We start from the raw sequence: 21,698 nt of genomic DNA, 5'->3' as shown, positions 1-21,698 counted from the left end.
AAAGCAAAAACAATAGTAATTAGCAAGTGTGGCACTTCATCATCAAGTGTCATTTAACTCAATGCAAAAAGCAGTGGCCACAGTTCTGTATTTTCCACACAGATTTGCTGCAGTTTTAAATACACAGCTAGAGTTGAGCGATACCAGCCGATACTTGAAAATATCAGATCGGAATGGTTCGGCCGATCTTAAAAAAAAGTATCGGTATCGCCGATTCCGATACCGGCAACCAATGCAAGTCAATGGGGCCAAAATATCGGAATTAAAAAAAACCCTTTCTTTCCTTGTAGGTTAATTCTACATGAAGAAAAACAACTAAGAATAATGTAGAATGTATTGTGGGAGGTGGAGGAGACATTAAAGCCATAGAGGTTTAGCCCAATCAAATGGAATAGCAGGAATTAAACTTTTTTTTTAAAGATGTTAGGAGTTACAAAGATATTGACTATGTTAGCCTCATTTATATTTTGCCAGACATGTATGTCTTCTTCTTCTTTCTTCTTTCTTCTTCTTTCTTATTCTTCTTCCTTTTTTTACCTTCTTCTTCTTCTTCTTATTCCTTTTTTTACATTCTTCTTCTTCTTCTTCCTTTTTTACATTCTTCTACTTCCTTTTTTTACATTCTTCTTCTTCTTCCTTTTTTTACATTCTTCTTCTTATTCCTTTTTTTACATTCTTCTTCTTCTTCCTTTTTTAAATTCTTCTACTTCCTTTTTTTACATTCTTCTTCTTCTTCATCCTTTTCTTACATTCTTCATAATCTTCTTATTCAACAATTATTATTCTACATATTCAACTTCTTCTTCTTCTTCCTATTCTTCTTCATCATATTCTTGTTTGTGTCAGGCATTCCTGTAGTTGTTATCTAGAAAAGTTAGAAGTTTAAACCTTCCGTTCTGCCTGTCACAAAAGATTTACAACAGGATTTGTCCGCGTTCAGTTTGGCCTGCAGCAGCAGGCCTTTTCCAGGGGCACCACGAGGAGGAACGGACTCACCCCCATACACTGCTTAGTCTTCTTCTGCTTATAAATAAGATAATATCATTTGCTCAGAGAATTAGTCTTATGCTTAATGTTCTTCTGCTTTGTTTTTTTTATGCTTCTTTGTCTTCTCTCTCTTGTTGTTCTGCATCTTGGTGGTTGTCTTCCTGTTCTTTGTCCTCTTGAACCAGCTGACGGTACTGGCACCCGGAGGGGCAGCAGAAGGAACAAGAGCCAATGGCACTACCGAGGACCAGCTGACGGTGCTGGAACCCGGTTACTAAGCAGGAGGTACCTGTGCTACAAAGCACTACCAAGGACCAGCAGACGTTGCCGGAACTCGGATACCGAGATGAAGGCACCTAGGCCAAAGGCTCTGACGAGAACCAGCTGACGGTGCTGGAACCCGGAGGGGTATCAGAAGTTACCCCTGAAAAGCAAAGTTGGCATGCCGCAAGCTGGCCGCAGTTACCGAATCACACAGTCCTACAGGGGGTGCTTGTCCTACTGGCACTATGGAACAAGTCTTTCTTACCAGAACCCGCAGTCCACATAGGAAGCACCTAAACTGCTGGCACCCTAGCCTCGGCTAACCCAACCGCAACACGACATGGCAACTTGGGGTGGCAAACTGACATTGACACTTCCCGGAAACAGCAGGCAGGGCTGGAACCAAGCTGGGCAGGAGGGAGTACCCATGCCAAAGTCAGTTATGAGCAGCAACTGGCGATGTTGGAGCCCAGGACAAGCACTTAGCAGGCTGAGGCCTGATGTGCTGTCAATTGGGAGGCAGCAGGACAGATTGCCATCAAAACAGCAGGGGAACAGCTGACGTTACTGAACCCCACAAACACAGGAGCTAGTGTTTTACTCTGTGAAGACGGCACTTCCGAGCAACAACTGGCTGTGTTGAAGCCCAGGGACAAGCACGGAGCAGGCTGAGGCTGCATTGAAGAAATTTTAAGATCGGTTGTAGACTACTAATTTGAACCAAGCTCCACTTAGGCCTGTGGCTTCACTGATTTTCGTATTTCCCCTGTCCTCCAACCCCGCCAGTTACAGCTCCGAAGTGGCGTCTGCACAATCCACACTTGTTCCTGTGTTACAGGTGTTCAGTCCGGTCAGTTAATCCCCTGATGTGTGTCCGGCAATGTCGCCTGCTCTGTCCACATTCCCATAATGGGAATGTGGACAGAGCAGGCGACATTGCCGGACACACATCAGGGGATTAACTGACCGGACTGAACACCTGTAACACAGGAACAAGTGTGGATTGTGCAGACGCCACTTCGGAGCTGTAACTGGCAGGGTTGGAGGACAGGGGAAATACGAGAGACAGTGGAGCCACAGGCCTAATTGGAGCACGGTTAAAAATCAGTAGTGGTACGACTGTGTAGGCAACAGGAGACTTTGCCATCTACACAGCAGGGGATCAGCTGACGTTACTGAACCCCACTGAGACACGGGAGCAAGTATCTCTTTCCGTGTGGACGGCACTTCCGAACTACAACTGGCTGTGTTGAAGCCCAGGAAATAGGAGGGTGTAGGCAGAGGCCTACTGTATTTTGAATGAGGTTACAGCAGGAGAGACTGCCATCCACACAGCAGGGGATCAGCTGACGTTACTGAACCCCACTGAGACACGGGAGCAAGTATCTCTTTCCGTGTGGACGGCACTTCCGAACTACAACTGGCTGTGTTGAAGCCCAGGAAATAGGAGGGTGTAGGCAGAGGCCTACTGTATTTTGAATGAGGTGACAGCAGGAGAGACTGCCATCCACACAGCAGGGGATCAGCTGACATTACTGAACCCCACTGAGACACGGGAGCAAGTATCTCTTTCCGTGTGGACGGCACTTCCGAACTACAACTGGCTGTGTTGAAGCCCAGGAAATAGGAGGGTGTAGGCAGAGGCCTACTGTATTTTGAATTAGGTTACAGCAGGAGAGACTGCCATCCACACAGCAGGGGATCAGCTGACGTTACTGAACCCCACTGAGACACGGGAGCAAGTATCTCTTTCCGTGTGGACGGCACTTCCGAACTACAACTGGCTGTGTTGAAGCCCAGGAAATAGGAGGGTGTAGGCAGAGGCCTACTGTATTTTGAATGAGGTGACAGCAGGAGAGACTGCCATCCACACAGCAGGGGATCAGCTGACATTACTGAACCCCACTGAGACACGGGAGCAAGTATCTCTTTCCGTGTGGACGGCACTTCCGAACTACAACTGGCTGTGTTGAAGCCCAGGAAATAGGAGGGTGTTGGCAGAGGCCTACTGTATTTTGAATGAGGTTACAGCAGGAGAGACTGCCATCCACACAGCAGGGGATCAGCTGACGTTACTGAACCCCACTGAGACACGGGAGCAAGTATCTCTTTCCGTGTGGACGGCACTTCCGAACTACAACTGGCTGTGTTGAAGCCCAGGAAATAGGAGGGTGTAGGCAGAGGCCCACTGTATTTTGAATGAGGTGACAGCAGGAGAGACTGCCATCCACACAGCAGGGGATCAGCTGACATTACTGAACCCCACTGAGACACGGGAGCAAGTATCTCTTTCCGTGTGGACGGCACTTCCGAACTACAACTGGCTGTGTTGAAGCCCAGGAAATAGGAGGGTGTAGGCAGAGGCCTACTGTATTTTGAATGAGGTTACAGCAGGAGAGACTGCCATCCACACAGCAGGGGATCAGCTGACGTTACTGAACCCCACAGAGACACGGGAGCAAGTATCTCTTTCCGTGTGGACGGCACTTCCGAACTACAACTGGCTGTGTTGAAGCCCAGGAAATAGGAGGGTGTAGGCAGAGGCCTACTGTATTTTGAATGAGGTGACAGCAGGAGAGACTGCCATCCACACAGCAGGGGATCAGCTGACATTACTGAACCCCACTGAGACACGGGAGCAAGTATCTCTTTCCGTGTGGACGGCACTTCCGAACTACAACTGGCTGTGTTGAAGCCCAGGAAATAGGAGGGTGTAGGCAGAGGCCTACTGTATTTTGAATGAGGTGACAGCAGGAGAGACTTCCATCCACACAGCAGGGGATCAGCTGACATTACTGAACCCCACTGAGACACGGGAGCAAGTATCTCTTTCCGTGTGGACGGCACTTCCGAACTACAACTGGCTGTGTTGAAGCCCAGGAAATAGGAGGGTGTAGGCAGAGGCCTATTGTATTTTGAATGAGGTGACAGCAGGAGAGACTGCCATCCACACAGCAGGGGATCAGCTGACGTTACTGAACCCCACTGAGACACGGGAGCAAGTATCTCTTTCCGTGTGGACGGCACTTCCGAACTACAACTGGCTGTGTTGAAGCCCAGGAAATAGGAGGGTGTAGGCAGAGGCCTACTGTATTTTGAATGAGGTGACAGCAGAAGAGACTGCCATCCACACAGCAGGGGATCAGCTGACGTTACTGAACCCCACTGAGACACGGAAGCAAGTATCTCTTTCCGTGTGGACGGCACTTCCGAACTACAACTGGCTGTGTTGAAGCCCAGGAAATAGGAGGGTGTAGGCAGAGGCCTACTGTATTTTGAATGAGGTGACAGCAGGAGAGACTGCCATCCACACAGCAGGGGATCAGCTGACGTTACTGAACCCCACTGAGACACGGGAGCAAGTATCTCTTTCCGTGTGGATGGCACTTCCAAGCTACAACTGGCTGAGTTGAAGCCCAGGAAATAGGAGGGTGTAGGCAGAGGCCTACTGTCTTTGGAATGCGGAGACAGCAGGAGAGACTGCCATCTCCACAGCAGGGGATCAGCTGGCAATGATGAACCCCACTAACACTTGAACGAATGTGTTTGGCTCTGTGGAGACGACACTTCTGAACACCAACTGACGCTGTTGGAGCCCAGGATTAGGCGAGGAGCAGGCTGGGGCCTACTGGATTTTGGCAGGTGAAGGCAGCAGGAGACTTGCCATCTCCACAGCAGGGGAACAGCTGGCAGTGCTGAACCCCACTAACACTCTAACGAATGTGTTTGGCTCTGTGGAGACAACACTTCTGAACACCAACTGACGCTGTTGGAGCCCAGGATTTGGCGAGGAGCAGGCTGGGGCCTACTGGATTTTGGCAGGTGAAGGCAGCAGGAGACTTGCCATCTCCACAGCAGGGGAACAGCTGGCAGTGCTGAACCCCACTAACACTCTAACGAATGTGTTTGGCTCTGTGGAGACGACACTTCTGAACACCAACTGACGCTGTTGGAGCCCAGGATTTGGCGAGGAGCAGGCTGGGGCCTACTGGATTTTGGCAGGTGAAGGCAGCAGGAGACTTGCCATCTCCACAGCAGGGGAACAGCTGGCAGTGCTGAACCCCACTAACACTCTAACGAATGTGTTTGGCTCTGTGGAGACGACACTTCTGAACACCAACTGACGCTGTTGGAGCCCAGGATTTGGCGAGGAGCAGGCTGGGGCCTACTGGATTTTGGCAGGTGAAGGCAGCAGGAGACTTGCCATCTCCACAGCAGGGGAACAGCTGGCAGTGCTGAACCCCACTAACACTCTAACGAATGTGTTTGGCTCTGTGGAGACGACACTTCTGAACACCAACTGACGCTGTTGGAGCCCAGGATTAGGCGAGGAGCAGGCTGGGGCCTACTGGATTTTGGCAGGTGAAGACAGCAGGAGACTTGCCATCTCCACAGCAGGGGAACAGCTGGCAGTGCTGAACCCCACTAACACTCTAACGAATGTGTTTGGCTCTGTGGAGACAACACTTCTGAACACCAACTGACGCTGTTGGAGCCCAGGATTTGGCGAGGAGCAGGCTGGGGCCTACTGGATTTTGGCAGGTGAAGGCAGCAGGAGACTTGCCATCTCCACAGCAGGGGAACAGCTGGCAGTGCTGAACCCCACTAACATTCTAACGAATGTGTTTGGCTCTGTGGAGACGACACTTCTGAACACCAACTGACGCTGTTGGAGCCCAGGATTAGGCGAGGAGCAGGCTGGGGCCTACTGGATTTTGGCAGGTGAAGGCAGCAGGAGACTTGCCATCTCCACAGCAGGGGAACAGCTGGCAGTGCTGAACCCCACTAACACTCTAACGAATGTGTTTGGCTCTGTGGAGACGACACTTCTGAACACCAACTGACGCTGTTGGAGCCAAGGATTTGGCGAGGAGCAGGCTGGGGCCTACTGGATTTTGGCAGGTGAAGGCAGCAGGAGACTTGCCATCTCCACAGCAGGGGAACAGCTGGCAGTGCTGAACCCCACTAACACTCTAACGAATGTGTTTGGCTCTGTGGAGACGACACTTCTGAACACCAACTGACGCTGTTGGAGCCCAGGATTAGGCGAGGAGCAGGCTGGGGCCTACTGGATTTTGGCAGGTGAAGGCAGCAGGAGACTTGCCATCTCCACAGCAGGGGAACAGCAGGCAGTGCTGAACCCCACTAACACTCTAACGAATGTGTTTGGCTCTGTGGAGACGACACTTCTGAACACCAACTGACGCTGTTGGAACCCAGGATTAGGCGAGGAGCAGGCTGGGGCCTACTGGATTTTGGCAGGTGAAGGCAGCAGGAGACTTGCCATCTCCACAGCAGGGGAACAGCTGGCAGTGCTGAACCCCACTAACACTCTAACGAATGTGTTTGGCTCTGTGGAGACGACACTTCTGAACACCAACTGACGCTGTTGGAGCCCAGGATTACGCATGCCGCATGCAGAGGCCAATGGGCAGCGGTTTTTATGGAGGTTGTGGACTACTACTGATTCTAACCATGCTCCACTTAGGCCTCTGGCTCCACTGTCTCTACTATTTACCCTGGCCTCCAACCCCGCCAGCTACATCTCTGAAGTGGCGTCAGCACAATCTACACTTGTTCCTGTGTTACTGGTGCTCAGTCCCGTCAGTTGATCCCCTGATGTTTGTCCGGCAAGTTCGCCAGCTCTGTCCTCATTCCCACTACTGGTTATGGGAATGTGGACAGAGCAGGAGACCTTGCCGGACACACATCAGGGGATAAACTGATGGGACTGAGCCACAGGAACACAGGAACAAGTGTAGATTGTGCTGACGCCACTTCAGAGATGTAGATGGCGGGGTTGGAGGTCAGGGGAAATAGTAGAGACAGTGGAACCAGAGACCTAAGTTGGGCACGGTTAAAAATCAGTAGTGGTTTGAATGTTGATGGAGCTGGTGACTTTGCCGTCCACACAGCAGGGGATCAGCTGGCATTACTGAACCCCACTAACACAGGAGCTAGTGTGTTTCTCTGTGCAGACGACACATCTGAGCGACAACTGGCTGTGTTGAAGCAAAGGGATTATAGTTCAGGTGGTAGAAAAATGAACACACCAGCAGACCTGGATACAGTTGCCAACCACTAATTTAGTCTGTAAGAGGAATGGCAAAGTCTTTGGAGATCCAGGCCTTGTTCATTTTCAGAAAAGTCAGCCGGTCAACATTATCGGAAGATAGTCGCGTGCGACGGTCTGTTAGTACACCACCTGCGGCACTAAAGACACGTTCCGATAATACACTGGCAGCAGGGCAAGCCAGCACCTCCAATGCATACTGGCTAAGCTCTGGCCATGTATCCAGCTTAGAGACCCAAAACTTGAAGGGGGAAGAGCCATCTGGGAGTACAGCGACAGGGCAAGACATGTAGTCTGACACCATCTGACGGAAGCGTTGCCTCCTGCTGACTCGAGGCGTCGCTGATGGTGTAGACAATTGTGGTGGACACACAAAACTTTGCCACATTTGGGCCATAGTGGTCTTGCCTTGTGCTGCGGCGCTGCCTCTGCTCCCTCTTTGTGCAGAGTTTCCTCCACTGCCTCGACGCACAGAGCTGCTTTGTAAAGCACTAGCAACAATGCTGTCGGGTGGAATGGAAAACATTATGGACTGCACCAGTGACTCTTCGTACTCCCGCATTTTACGCTCCCGGTTCAACGTTGGTATGAGCCTTTGTACGCTGTCCCGGTAGCGAGGATCTAGGAGGGTGTACACCCAATAATCAGCCGAGACGAGAATGTGGGCGATGCGGCAGTCGTTTCTCAGGCACTGCAGCATGAAATCAACCATGTGCTGCAGACTCCCAACTGCCAAAGAACCGCTGTCCCCTGTTTGAGGCGTGACCTCGGCCTGCTCTGCATCACCCCACCCTCGCTGTACATACTGAGTAGAGGTTTGTGTACCTCCCTCCTCTGGAGAGATGTCTTCCTCCTCCATCGACTCCTCCTCATCCTCCTCACAAAGTGTCCCCTGCCTAGGCCTTTGTGAGGAAACACATAGCGCAGACTGTCCAGAAGCAGATGGCATTTGGGACTCCTCATCCTCCACCTCTTCTGAAACCTCATCCCTTAGTGCTTGCAGTGTTTGTTGAAGCAGGCAGATAAGGGGGACAGTCATGCTGACTAGTGCATCATCTGCACTCGCCATCCGCGTGGATTCATCGAAGGCACGCAAAACGAGGCAGATGTCCTTCATAGAGGCCCACTCAATGGTGCTGAAGTGTGAACGGCGCACAGTGCGACTTGTTTGCGCCTGATGCAGCTGGTACTCCATGACTGCTGCCTGCTGCTCACACAACCGCTCCAACATATGTAACGTTGAATTCCACCGGGTGGGTAGGTCACATATGATGCGATGTTCCGGAAGGCCAAATCGTCGCTGCAGAGCAGCGAGGCGCGATCTTGCCGTGCTGGAACGTCGCAAGTGAGCGCACTCTATGCGGACCTTGTGCAACAGTGCAGCAAGATCCGGATAGTCCCTCAGAAAGCTCTGCACGACCAAGTTAAGAACATGTGCCAGACATGGGATGTGTGTGAGGTTGCCTAGGCCAAGAGCTGCCACCAGATTTTGGCCATTGTCACACACTACCAAGCCCGGCTGGAGATTCGCTGGCCCAAACCACACACCGCTCTCCAGCTTTATAGCATTCCAGAGCTCCTGCGCTGTGTGGCTTCGATTCCCCAAAGAAATTAATTTGAGTACAGCCTGTTGACGTTTGGCCACGGCTGTGCTCATATCGGTCGTAACAGGCTCCTGCTCTGCTGTTTCTGAGGAACTTGAGTAGGAGGAGGAGTCTATGTGTACAGACTGGAGTCCTGCAATCCGTGGCGTTGGAAGAACACGTACAGCGCCACTCTCCAGATCCGTACCCGGCTCCACAACATTGACCCAGTGGGCAGTGAGGGAAAGGTATCGTCCCTGTCCATGGTTACTGGTCCACGCATCGGTGGTCAGGTGGACCTTGCTACTAACAGCGTTTAGTAGTGCATGTTTTATTTTGCCCTCAACATGTTTCTGCAGGGCAGGGACGGCTCGCCTGCTGAAATAAAAGCAGCTGGGCACGTTGTATTGGGGGACTGCCAATGCCATTAAGTCCCGGAAGGTGTCAGTGTCCACCAGCCTGAATGACAGCATTTCAACTGCCAGAAGTTTGGCAATGCCAGCATTCAGAGACTGTGCTCGGGGATGGTTTGCCGAGTAAGGGCGCCTTTTATCCCATGCCTGTGCTACCGATGGCTGTGATGGATGGGAACGTGCTGCTATGGGTGCAATCTGACAGGGTCTCCGGACAACAGTGGCAGAGGTTCTTCCTTGGCGATCCTGTGAGGAAGCCGAACCAGCAGTGTGTGAGCTGGATGAAGAGGACCCAACACGAACTGAAGAGGTGGTAGGTGGTGCTGTACGTTGGCCTACGTCTTCAGGGTGTCTCTGCAACTCCAACTCGTGCTTGGTGCGCACATGTTTCCACATATTTGTGGTATTGAGGTTGCTGACATTTCTCCCTCTTTTGACTCTCTGATGACACAGCTTGCATTTGACAAAGCAAATGTCATCTGCAACTGTGTCAAAAAAGGACCACGCACTGCAACTCTTGTGAGCGCCTGGTTTGCCTTTGGAAGGAGGAATGCTCCTAACGGGTGCCGAAGTGGAGGGTACAGGCAACCAAGTCTTCCCCCTCCCTCTGCCTCCTGTTTTGGCCGGTAGGGGAATCTCTTCCTCCGAGCTGCTCCCACCACCTTCCTGTTGCTCACGCCATGATGGGTCAAGGACCTCATCATCTTCCCTCCCCTCTTCAAACAGCTGCTTCTCCGGGGTTGTCTCGCCAGCACCGTACGCACCAGAAAGTGGCAACTGAGTCTCGTCATCATCTGATGCGTACTGAGGTGTGCTGACCATAGGCACTGGCCCACTCGCCTCTTCAGATTCAGAGGGACAAAGAAGTTGCGCATCACTGCATACTCCCTCTTCTTCACATTCAGGAATGCTGCTTGGCTGGCCCCCTCTTTCCAAGCCAACAGATTCCGAGAACAGAAGTAGAGACTGTGATGGCTCCTGTCCATGTCTCTCTGACTGCCTGGGCACTTTGGCAGGTGGTGAAGAGACAGATGGTTGCTCTTCGGTGCTCTGACTCTGAGAGGATGTGGAAGTAATTGAAGTCGATGCGTTAGCTGCCATCCATCCGACAACGGCTTCAATTTGTTCCTCCCGCAGCAGTGGGGTACGTTGAGGTCCTACAAAGCTGCGCATAAAGGACTGTTGCCTGCTAAAACTGGGGGATGCTGATCCACTGGTGCCCGCAGCAGGCCCAGAATCCCCACGTCCTCTACCTATAGAATCCCCACGTCCTCTCCCTGCAGAATCCCCACGTCCTCTCCCTGCTGAAACTCCACGCCCACGCCCACGCCCACGCGCCTTACTCCCTGCCTTCTTCATCTTGCAAGACTGCTTAAGATAGGCAAAAAAGTACAAAGGGGGCCTTAGTGTGCTTATTCCTGAACAGCTGGTTACAGGTACAAGAAACACTAATTTTATGAAGTGTGTGTGTGTGGACTAGACTTTAATAGGAGCTGATGTGGCCTACACAAGTTCCAAATGTAGTGTTTGGTGAACTTTTTTTGTGGTTTCTTTGTTGGAAACAAACTCAAAGTATGTGAACAAAGAATTGAAACTGATAGTATCACCAACTTTTTGGAGCTATTACAATGCAGGCAGGTAACCTACAATGCAAAAGATGAGGCTCCAAAAAAATTGGGTAATACTAATCTGGCTGCGCCGGCAGGGCACAAGCCAGAAAAAAAGGCTCCTCTATCTACTCCTATATAGTGTTTGCAACCAACCAATGTTGATGGATACGGATGGATGCACACTAATAGGAGAAGAAAAAATGAGCTGCACTCAAAGACAAATATGTGTGAGGCAGTGACGCACGTTGAGCGTCCTACAACCAGACGTAGCTGCAGGACACTCTACTCAGCGTGAGCTGCACTCACACACAGTCAGAGGCCTCTCAGACAGCCGTCAACAGTGCAGCTAAGTGGGCACTGGCACTGACAGGCTGCAGAAAGGCTCCGCTGTGTACTCCTATATAGTGTTTGCAACCACCGTAGATGGAGACGGATGGATGCACACTAATAGAAGAAAAAATGAGCTGCACTCAAATAAAAATATGTGTGAGGCACTGACGCACGCTGAGCGTCCTACAGCCAGACGTAGCTGCAGGACACACTACTCAGCGTGAGCTGCACTCACACACAGTCAGAGACCTCTCAGACAGCCGTGAACAGTGCAGCAAAGTGGACACTAGCACTGAAAGGCTGCAGAAAGGCTCCGCTGTCTACTACTAGTGTTTGCAACCAACGTATATGGATACGGATGGAAGCACACTAGATTGAAATTATGTAAAAAATGCAGCTCAAAAAATAAAAGATGTATGAGGCAGCAGTGATCACACTGGGTGGCCTACAGCCTGACGTGGCTGCAGGACCCACTCCACAGCGTGAGCTGCACTCACACAGCCCTTGCAGACAGCTGTGAACACTGCTGCTAGGGCAAAGAAGGCTACAGTGGTGGTTTATGTAGCCTGGGTAAAGCACTAGATGTTTGGTGGAATCGCTATTTCTAACTGTCCCACACAGTCTTCTACAGCAGCCTGTCCCTAATTGAATTCACAGCAGAGTGACCAGAAATGGCGGCTGCGGTGGCTTTTATAGTGCATCATGACATCATTTCGGCAGCCAATCACAGCCATGCCAATAGTTAACATGCCTACATGCCTAACAGGATGTGCCGACACTTCGGAGGATTCCCATTGGCTTAATCAAAGCAAGCAGGCTCATAGCATGATGGGAACTTCCGATTCCGATTCCGATTACGGAATCCGATATGACAAAAGTATCGGAACTAAGTATCGGAATTCCGATACCGCTAATATTGGCCGATAACCGATACTTGCGGTATCGGAATGCTCAACACTATACACAGCATGTCACTTCTTTGTGCAGATTCTGCAGCGGTTTGGCACCTGCTCCATGACAGGTGTCAAACCGCAGGGGAGAACCACAGGCTAATCCACAGATAAACCACATGTCTGTTGACAAGTGGATTTAGACAAATTCATGCGGAAAATTCCACAGCAGAATTGGCAACATGAGCACACACCCTAAGCGTCTTTCTCTCCCTCTCTTACCAACAGTAATTAGCAAGTTTGGCACTTCATCATGCATTCGTGTACTCAGTAATGCTAGTTAGTCGACTAAGTAACAGGTGTTTCTCAGGCATCTTTCTCTCCCCCTCTCTCTCACCCTCTTCAAGGGTGGTGCACAAGTCTCTAACTCTATCTTTGAGGGTGGTGAACAAGTCACACAATTTCTTTCTCACCCTCTGTGCAGGTGGTGCTCAACTCTCTCTCTCTCGTAACAGGTGGTGCTTCAACATCTTACTCTGGCACTCTCTCTCACCCTCTTCGAGGGTGGTGTGCAAGTCTCTACCTCTATCTTCGAGGGTGGCGAACAAGCCTCGCTATTTCTTTCTCACCCTCTTTGCAGGTGGTGCTTAGCTCTCACACTCTCATCACCCACTCTAAGCGCAATCGATCATCTCTTTTCAGCGGTCGATCATCACTAATCTACAATAAAATTCATCACCTTTATTATTTTTCTTTCCTTTTGACAACTTTTGTCTGCCAAGTAGTGATTTTGCTGGTTACTCTCAAGATAGTAATATTAGGTAAAAGGAAACTTTACATATAACTTGTAAATTGTTTCTTTTGCATGATTTCTTCTTCTATCTGCCAACTAGTAAATTTGCTTTCTCGAAAAATGTGAGAAAAATTGAAACATCGCACATGAATGCAGGAAGATAGAAATTGTTCATTCTAAAACATGAATTTCAGATTGAACAAAAATATTTTGTTTCAGATTCTGAGTGGATTGGCAAGAAAAGAAAGACTTATGTGGCGATGACAGCCTATTGCAGGTTTTACTTTGCTTTAGCATGATGGTGCATGAAAAAGAAAGCATCAACGTAAGGGCCAGTGGCGCAATGGATAACGCGTCTGACTATGGATCAGAAGATTGTAGGTTCGACTCCTACCTGGCTCGAGAATGTTTCCGTGATCGTATAGTGGTTAGTACTCTGCGTTGTGGCCGCAGCAATCCTGGTTCGAATCCGGGCACGGCATCTTATAGATTCTGCACGAAGCTTTAAATAAGCTGATTTTGGAAATTTTGCAATCAGTAAATAGGCAGCAAACTTCATCTTCTTCATCAATTCTTCTCTATGCATGCGATGGTTAATATTCAGTGATTCTACCTCCTCACAAAACTTAAGACAAACAGGAACTTCACAAATGACCACAACATTTATACAGAAATGTTTAGACTCTCTTACAAGATATTCTTTTAAAGCAAAAACAATAGTAATGAGCAAGTGTGGCACTTCATCATCAAGTGTCATTTAACTCAATGCAAAAAGCAGTGGCCACAGTTCTGTATTTTCCACGCAGATTTGCTGCAGTTTCAAATACACAGCATGTCACTTCTTTGTGCAGATTCTGCAGCGGTTTGGCACCTGCTCCATGACAGGTGTCAAACCGCAGGGGAGAACCACAGGCTAATCCACAGATAAACCACATGTCTGTTGACAATGTTGACAAGTGGATTTAGACAAATCCATGCAGAAAATTCCACAGCAGAATTGGCAACATGAGCACACACCCTAAGCGTCTTTCTCTCCCTCTCTTGCCAACAGTAATTAGCAAGTTTGACACTTCATCATTCATTCGTGTACTCAGCAATGCTAGTTAGTCGACTGAGTAACAGGTGTCTCTCAGGCATCTTTCTCTCCCCCTCTCTCTCACCCTCTTCAAGGGTGGTGCACAAGTCTCTAACTCTATCTTTGAGGGTGGTGAACAAGTCTCACAATTTCCTTCTCACCCTCTGTGCAGGTGGTGCTCAACTCTCTCTCTCTTTCTCTCGCTTCATCGTCTCACTCTGGCACTCTCTCTCACCCTCTTCGAGGGTGCTGTGAAAGTCTCTACCTCTATCTTTGAGGGTGGCGAACAAGCCTCGCTATTTCTTTCTCACCCTCTTTGCAGGTGGTGCTTAGCTCTCACACTCTCATCACCCACTCTAAGCGCAATCGATCATCTCTTTTCAGCGGTCGATCATCACTAATCTACAATAAAATTCATCACCTTTATTATTTTTCTTTCCTTTTGACAACTTTTGTCTGCCAAGTAGTGATTTTGCTGGTTACTCTCAAGATAGTAATATTAGGTAAAAGGAAACTTTACATATAACTTGTAAATTGTTTCTTTTGCATGATTTCTTCTTCTATCTGCCAACTAGTGAATTTGCTTTCTCGAAAAATGTGAGAAAAATTGAAACATCGCACATGAATGCAGGAAGATAGAAATTGTTCATTCTAAAACATGAATTTCAGATTGAACAAAAATATTTTGTTTCAGATTCTGAGTGGATTGGCAAGAAAAGAAAGACTTATGTGGTGATGACAGCCTATTGCAGGTTTTCTTTGCTTTAGCATGATGGTGCATGAAAAAGAAAGCATCAACGTAAGGGCCAGTGGCGCAATGGATAACGCGTCTGACTACGGATCAGAAGATTGTAGGTTCGACTCCTACCTGGCTTGAGAATGTTACCGTGATCGTATAGTGGTTAGTACTCTGCGTTGTGGCCGCAGCAACCCCGGTTCGAATTTGGGTCACGGCATCTTATAGATTCTGCACAAAGCTTTAAATAAGCTGATTTTGGAAACTTTGCAATCAGTAAATAGGCAGCAAACTTCATCTTCTTCATCAATTCTTCTCTATGCATGCGATGGTTAATATTCAGTGATTCTACCTCCTCACAAAACTTAAGACAAACAGGAACTTCACAAATGACCACAACATTTATACAGAAATGTTTAGACTCTCTTACAAGATATTCTTTTAAAGCAAAAACAATAGTAATTAGCAAGTGTGGCACTTCATCATCAAGTGTCATTTAACTCAATGCAAAAAGCAGTGGCCACAGTTCTGTATTTTCCACGCAGATTTGCTGCAGTTTCAAATACACAGCATGTCACTTCTTTGTGCAGATTCTGCAGCGGTTTGGCACCTGCTCCATGACAGGTGTCAAACCACAGGGGAGAACCACAGGCTAATCCACAGATAAACCACATGTCTGTTGACAATGTTGACAAGTGGATTTAGACAAATCCATGCAGAAAATTCCACAGCAGAATTGGCAACATGAGCACACACCCTAAGCGTCTTTCTCTCCCTCTCTTGCCAACAGTAATTAGCAAGTTTGACACTTCATCATGCATTCATGTACTCAGCAATGCTAGTTAGTCGACTGAGTAACAGGTGTCTCTCAGGCATCTTTCTCTCCCCCTCTCTCTCACCCTCTTCAAGGGTGGTGCACAAGTCTCTAACTCTATCTTTGAGGGTGGTGAACAAGTCTCACAATTTCCTTCTCACCCTCTGTGCAGGTGGTGCTCAACTCTCTCTCTCTTTCTCTCGCTTCATCGTCTTACTCTGGCACTCTCTCTCACCCTCTTCAAGGGTGGTGTGCAAGTCTCTACCTCTATCTTTGAGGGTGGCGAACAAGCCTCGCTATTTCTTTCTCACCCTCTTTGCAGGTGGTGCTTAGCTCTCACACTCTCATCACCCACTCTAAGCGCAATTGATCATCTCTTTTCAGCGGTCGATCATCACTAATCTACAATAAAATTCATCACCTTTATTATTTTTCTTTCCTTTTGACAACTTTTGTCTGCCAAGTAGTGATTTTGCTGGTTACTCTCAAGATAGTAATATTAGGTAAAAGGAAACTTTACATATAACTTGTAAATTGTTTCTTTTGCATGATTTCTTCTTCTATCTGCCAACTAGTGAATTTGCTTTCTCGAAAAATGTGAGAAAAATTGAAACATCGCACATGAATGCAGGAAGATAGAAATTGTTCATTCTAAAACATGAATTTCAGATTGAACAAAAATATTTTGTTTCAGATTCTGAGTGGATTGGCAAGAAAAGAAAGACTTATGTGGTGATGACAGCCTATTGCAGGTTTTCTTTGCTTTAGCATGATGGTGCATGAAAAAGAAAGCATCAACGTAAGGGCCAGTGGCGCAATGAATAACGCGTCTGACTACGGATCAGAAGATTGTAGGTTTGACTCCTACCTGGCTCGAGAATGTTACCGTGATCGTATAGTGGTTAGTACTCTGCGTTGTGGCCGCAGCAACTCCGGGTCACGGCATTTTATAGATTCTGCACAAAGCTTTAAATAAGCTGATTTTGGAAATTTTGCAATCAGTAAATAGGCAGCAAACTTCATCTTCTTCATCAATTCTTCTCTATGCATGCGATGGTTAATATTCAGTGATTCTACCTCCTCACAAAACTTAAGACAAACAGGAACTTCACAAATGACCACAACATTTATACAGAAATGTTTAGACTCTCTTACAAGATATTCTTTTAAAGCAAAAACAATAGTAATTAGCAAGTGTGGCACTTCATCATCAAGTGTCATTTAACTCAATGCAAAAAGCAGTGGCCACAGTTCTGTATTTTCCACGCAGATTTGCTGCAGTTTTAAATACACAGCATGTCACTTCTTTGTGCAGATTCTGCAGCGGTTTGGCACCTGCTCCATGACAGGTGTCAAACCGCAGGGGAGAACCACAGGCTAATCCACAGATAAACCACATGTCTGTTGACAAGTGGATTTAGACAAATCCATGCGGAAAATTCCACAGCAGAATTGGCAACATGAGCACACACCCTAAGCGTCTTTCTCTCCCTCTCTTACCAACAGTAATTAGCAAGTTTAGCACTTCATCATGCATTCGTGTACTCAGCAATGCTAGTTAGTCGACTGAGTAACAGGTGTCTCTCAGGCATCTTTCTCTCCCCCTCTCTCTCACCCTCTTCAAGGGTGGTGCACAAGTCTCTAACTCTATCTTTGAGGGTGGTGAACAAGTCTCACAATTTCTTTCTCACCCTCTGTGCAGGTGGTGCTCAACTCTCTCTCTCTCGTAACAGGTGGTGCTTCATCGTCTTACTCTGGCACTCTCTCTCACCCTCTTCGAGGGTGGTGTGCAAGTCTCTACCTCTATCTTCGAGGGTGGCGAACAAGCCTTGCTATTTCTTTCTCACCCTCTTTGCACGTGGTGCTTATCTCTCACACTCTCATCACCCACTCTAAGCGCAATCGATCATCTCTTTTCTGCGGTCGATCATCACTAATCTACAATACAATTCATCACCTTTATTATTTTTCTTTCCTTTTGACAACTTTTGTCTGCCAAGTAGTGATTTTGCTGGTTACTCTCAAGATAGTAATATTAGGTAAAAGGAAACTTTACATATAACTTGTAAATTGTTTCTTTTGCATGATTTCTTCTTCTATCTGCCAACTAGTGAATTTGCTTTCTCGAAAAATGTGAGAAAAATTGAAACATCGCACATGAATGCAGGAAGATAGAAATTGTTCATTCTAAAACATGAATTTCAGATTGAACAAAAATATTTTGTTTCAGATTCTGAGTGGATTGTCAAGAAAAGAAAGACTTATGTGGCGATGACAGCCTATTGCAGGTTTTACTTTGCTTTAGCATGATGGTGCATGAAAACGAAAGCATCAACATAAGGGCCAGTGGCGCAATGGATAACGCGTCTGACTACGGATCAGAAGATTGTAGGTTCGACTCCTACCTGGCTTGAGAATGTTGCCGTGATCGTATAGTGGTTAGTACTCTGCGTTGTGGCCGCAGCAACCCCGGTTCGAATTTGGGTCACGGCATCTTATAGATTCTGCACAAAGCTTTAAATAAGCTGATTTTGGAAACTTTGCAATCAGTAAATAGGCAGCAAACTTCATCTTCTTCATCAATTCTTCTCTATGCATGCGATGGTTAATATTCACTGATTCTACCTCCTCACAAAACTTAAGACAAACAGGAACTTCACAAATGACCATAACATTTATACAGAAATGTTTAGCCTCTCTTACAAGATATTCTTTTAAAGCAAAAACAATAGTAATTAGCAAGTGTGGCACTTCATCATCAAGTGTCATTTAACTCAATGCAAAAAGCAGTGGCCACAGTTCTGTATTTTCCACACAGATTTGCTGCAGTTTTAAATACACAGCATGTCACTTCTTTGTGCAGATTCTACAGCGGTTTGGCACCTGCTCCATGACAGGTGTCAAACCGCAGGGGAGAACCACAGGCTAATCCACAGATAAACCACATGTCTGTTGACAAGTGGATTTAGACAAATCCATGCGGAAAATTCCACAGCAGAATTGGCAACATGAGCACACACCCTAAGCGTCTTTCTCTCCCTCTCTTACCAACAGTAATTAGCAAGTTTGGCACTTCATCATGCATTCGTGTACTCAGCAATGCTAGTTAGTCGACTGAGTAACAGGTGTCTCTCAGGCATCTTTCTCTCCCCCTCTCTCTCACCCTCTTCAAGGGTGGTGCACAAGTCTCTAACTCTATCTTTGAGGGTGGTGAACAAGTCTCACAATTTCTTCTCACCCTCTGTGCAGGTGGTGCTCAACTCTCTCTCTCTCTCTCTCTCTCGTAACAGGTGGTGCTTCATCGTCTTACTCTGGCACTCTCTCTCACCCTCTTCAAGGGTGGTGTGCAAGTCTCTACCTCTATCTTCGAGGGTGGAGAACAAGCCATGCTATTTCTTTCTCACCCTCTCTGCAGGTGGTGCTTAGCTCTCACACTCTCATCACCCACTCTAAGCGCAATCGATCATCTCTTTTCAGCGGTCGATCATCACTAATCTACAATAAAATTCATCACCTTTATTATTTTTCTTTCCTTTTGACAACTTTTGTCTGCCAAGTAGTGATTTTGCTGGTTACTCTCAAGATAGTAATATTAGGTAAAAGGAAACTTTACATATAACTTGTAAATTGTTTCTTTTGCATGATTTCTTCTTCTATCTGCCAACTAGTGAATTTGCTTTCTCGAAAAATGTGAGAAAAATTGAAACATCGCACATGAATGCAGGAAGATAGAAATTGTTCATTCTAAAACATGAATTTCAGATTGAACAAAAATATTTTGTTTCAGATTCTGAGTGGATTGGCAAGAAAAGAAAGACTTATGTGGCAATGACAGCCTATTGCAGGTTTTCTTTGCTTTAGCATGATGGTGCATGAAAAAGAAAGCATCAACGTAAGGGCCAGTGGTGCAATGGATAATGCGTCTGACTACGGATCAGAAGATTGTAGGTTCAACTCCTACCTGGCTCGAGAATGTTTCCGTGATCGTATAGTGGTTAGTACTCTGCGTTGTGGCTGCAGCAACCCCGGTTCGAATCCGGGTCACGGCATCTTATAGATTCTGCACAAAGCTTTAAATAAGCTGATTTTGGAAATTTTGCAATCAGTAAATAGGCAGCAAACTTTATCTTCTTCATCAATTCTTCTCTATGCATGCGATGGTTAATATTCAGTGATTCTTCCTCCTCACAAAACTTAAGACAAACAGGAAATGACCTTAACATTTATACAGAAATGTATTGCCTCTCTTACAAGATATTCTTTTAAAGCAAAAACAATAGTAATTAGCAAGTGTGGCACTTCATCATCAAGTGTCATTTAACTCAATGCAAAAAACAGTGCCCATAGTTCTGTATTTTCCACACAGATTTGCTGCAGTTTTAAATACACAACATGTCACTTCTTTGTGCAGATTCTGCAGCGGTTTGGCACCTGCTCCATGACAGGTGTCAAACCGCAGGGGAGAACCACAGGCTAATCCACAGATAAACCACATGTCTGTTGACAATGTTGACAAGTGGATTTAGACAAATCCATGCGGAAAATTCCACAGCAGAATTGGCAACATGAGCACACACCCTAAGCGTCTTTCTCTCCCTCTCTTGCCAACAGTAATTAGCAAGTTTGACACTTCATCATGCATTCGTGTACTCAGCAATGCTAGTTTGCCAACTGAGTAACAGGTGTCTCTCAGGCATCTTTCTCTCCCCCTCTCTCTCACCCTCTTCAAGGGTGGTGCACAAGTCTCTAACTCTATCTTTGAGGGTGGTGAACAAGTCTCACAATTTCCTTCTCACCCTCTCTGCAGGTGGTGCTCAACTCTCTCTCTCTCTCTCTCTCTCTCTCTCTCTCTCTCTCGAACCACAGGCTAATGCACAGATAAACCACATGTCTGTTGACAAGTGGATTTAGACAAATCCATGCGGAAAATTCAACAGCAGAATTGGCAACATGAGCACACACCCTAAGCGTCTTTCTCTCCCTCTCTTACCAACAGTAATTAGCAAGTTTGGCACTTCATCATGCATTCGTGTACTCAGCAATGCTAGTTAGTCGACTGAGTAACAGGTGTCTCTCAGGCATCTTTCTCTCCCCCTCTCTCTCACCCTCTTCAAGGGTGGTGCACAAGTCTCTAACTCTATCTTTGAGGGTGGTGAACAAGTCTCATAATTTCTTTCTCACCCTCTGTGCAGGTGGTGCTCAACTCTCTCTCTCTCTCGTAACAGGTGGTGCTTCATCATCTTACTCTGGCACTCTCTCTCACCCTCTTCGAGTGTGGTGTGCAAGTCTTTACCTCTATCTTCGAGGGTGGCGAACAAGCCTCGCTATTTCTTTCTCACCCTCTTTGCAGGTGGTGCTTAGCTCTCACACTCTCATCACCCACTCTAAACGCAATCGATCATCTCTTTTCAGCGGTCGATCATCACTAATCTACAATAAAATTCATCACCTTTATTATTTTTCTTTCCTTTTGACAACTTTTGTCTGCCAAGTAGTGATTTTGCTGGTTACTCTCAAGATAGTAATATTAGGTAAAAGGAAACTTTAAATATAACTTGTAAATTGTTTCTTTTGCATGATTTCTTCTTCTATCTGCCAACTAGTGAATTTGCTTTCTCGAAAAATGTGAGAAAAATTGAAACATCGCACATGAATGCAGGAAGATAGAAATTGTTCATTCTAAAACATGAATTTCAGATTGAACAAAAATATTTTGTTTCAGATTCTGAGTGGATTGGCAAGAAAAGAAAGACTTATGTGGCGATGACAGCCTATTGCAGGTTTTACTTTGCTTTAGCATGATGGTGCATGAAAAAGAAAGCATCAACGTAAGGGCCAGTGGCACAATGGATAACGCGTCTGACTACGTTTTAGAAGATTGTAGGTTCGACTCCTACCTGGCTCGAGAATGTTTCCGTGATCGTATAGTGGTTAGTACTCTGCGTTGTGGCCGCAGCAACCCCGGTTCGAATCTGGGCCCCAGCATCTTATAGTTTCTGCACAAAGCTTTAAAAAAGCTCATTTTGGAAGTTTTGCAATCAGTAAATAGGCAGCAAACTTCATCTTCTTCATCAATTCTTCTCTATGCATGCGATGGTTAATATTCAGTGATTCTACCTCCTCACAAAAT

The 21,698-nt window shown here is 46.9% G+C and overlaps 3 non-coding genes across 3 annotated transcripts; all 3 read left to right on the top strand.

Annotated features, from left to right (window-relative positions):
* Window positions 1–13,272: 13,272 nt before the first annotated feature.
* On the top strand, window positions 13,273–13,345 carry TRNAH-AUG (transfer RNA histidin (anticodon AUG)). The gene has a single exon. It is a non-coding gene; the product is annotated as a tRNA-His (tRNA).
* Window positions 13,346–14,821: 1,476 nt separating this feature from the next.
* On the top strand, window positions 14,822–14,894 carry TRNAR-ACG (transfer RNA arginine (anticodon ACG)). The gene has a single exon. It is a non-coding gene; the product is annotated as a tRNA-Arg (tRNA).
* Window positions 14,895–17,908: 3,014 nt separating this feature from the next.
* TRNAR-ACG (transfer RNA arginine (anticodon ACG)) lies at window positions 17,909–17,981 on the top strand. The gene has a single exon. It is a non-coding gene; the product is annotated as a tRNA-Arg (tRNA).
* Window positions 17,982–21,698: the final 3,717 nt, after the last annotated feature.

This window comes from Dendrobates tinctorius, unplaced genomic scaffold (assembly GCF_039654945.1).
Source record: "Dendrobates tinctorius isolate UK_male_01 unplaced genomic scaffold, ASM3965494v1 ptg000245l, whole genome shotgun sequence".
In the NCBI taxonomy this organism is placed as follows: Eukaryota; Metazoa; Chordata; class Amphibia; order Anura; family Dendrobatidae; genus Dendrobates; species Dendrobates tinctorius.
The sequence above is the reverse complement of the archived record's forward strand: the minus strand, read 5'-3'. Positions and strand labels throughout refer to the sequence as shown.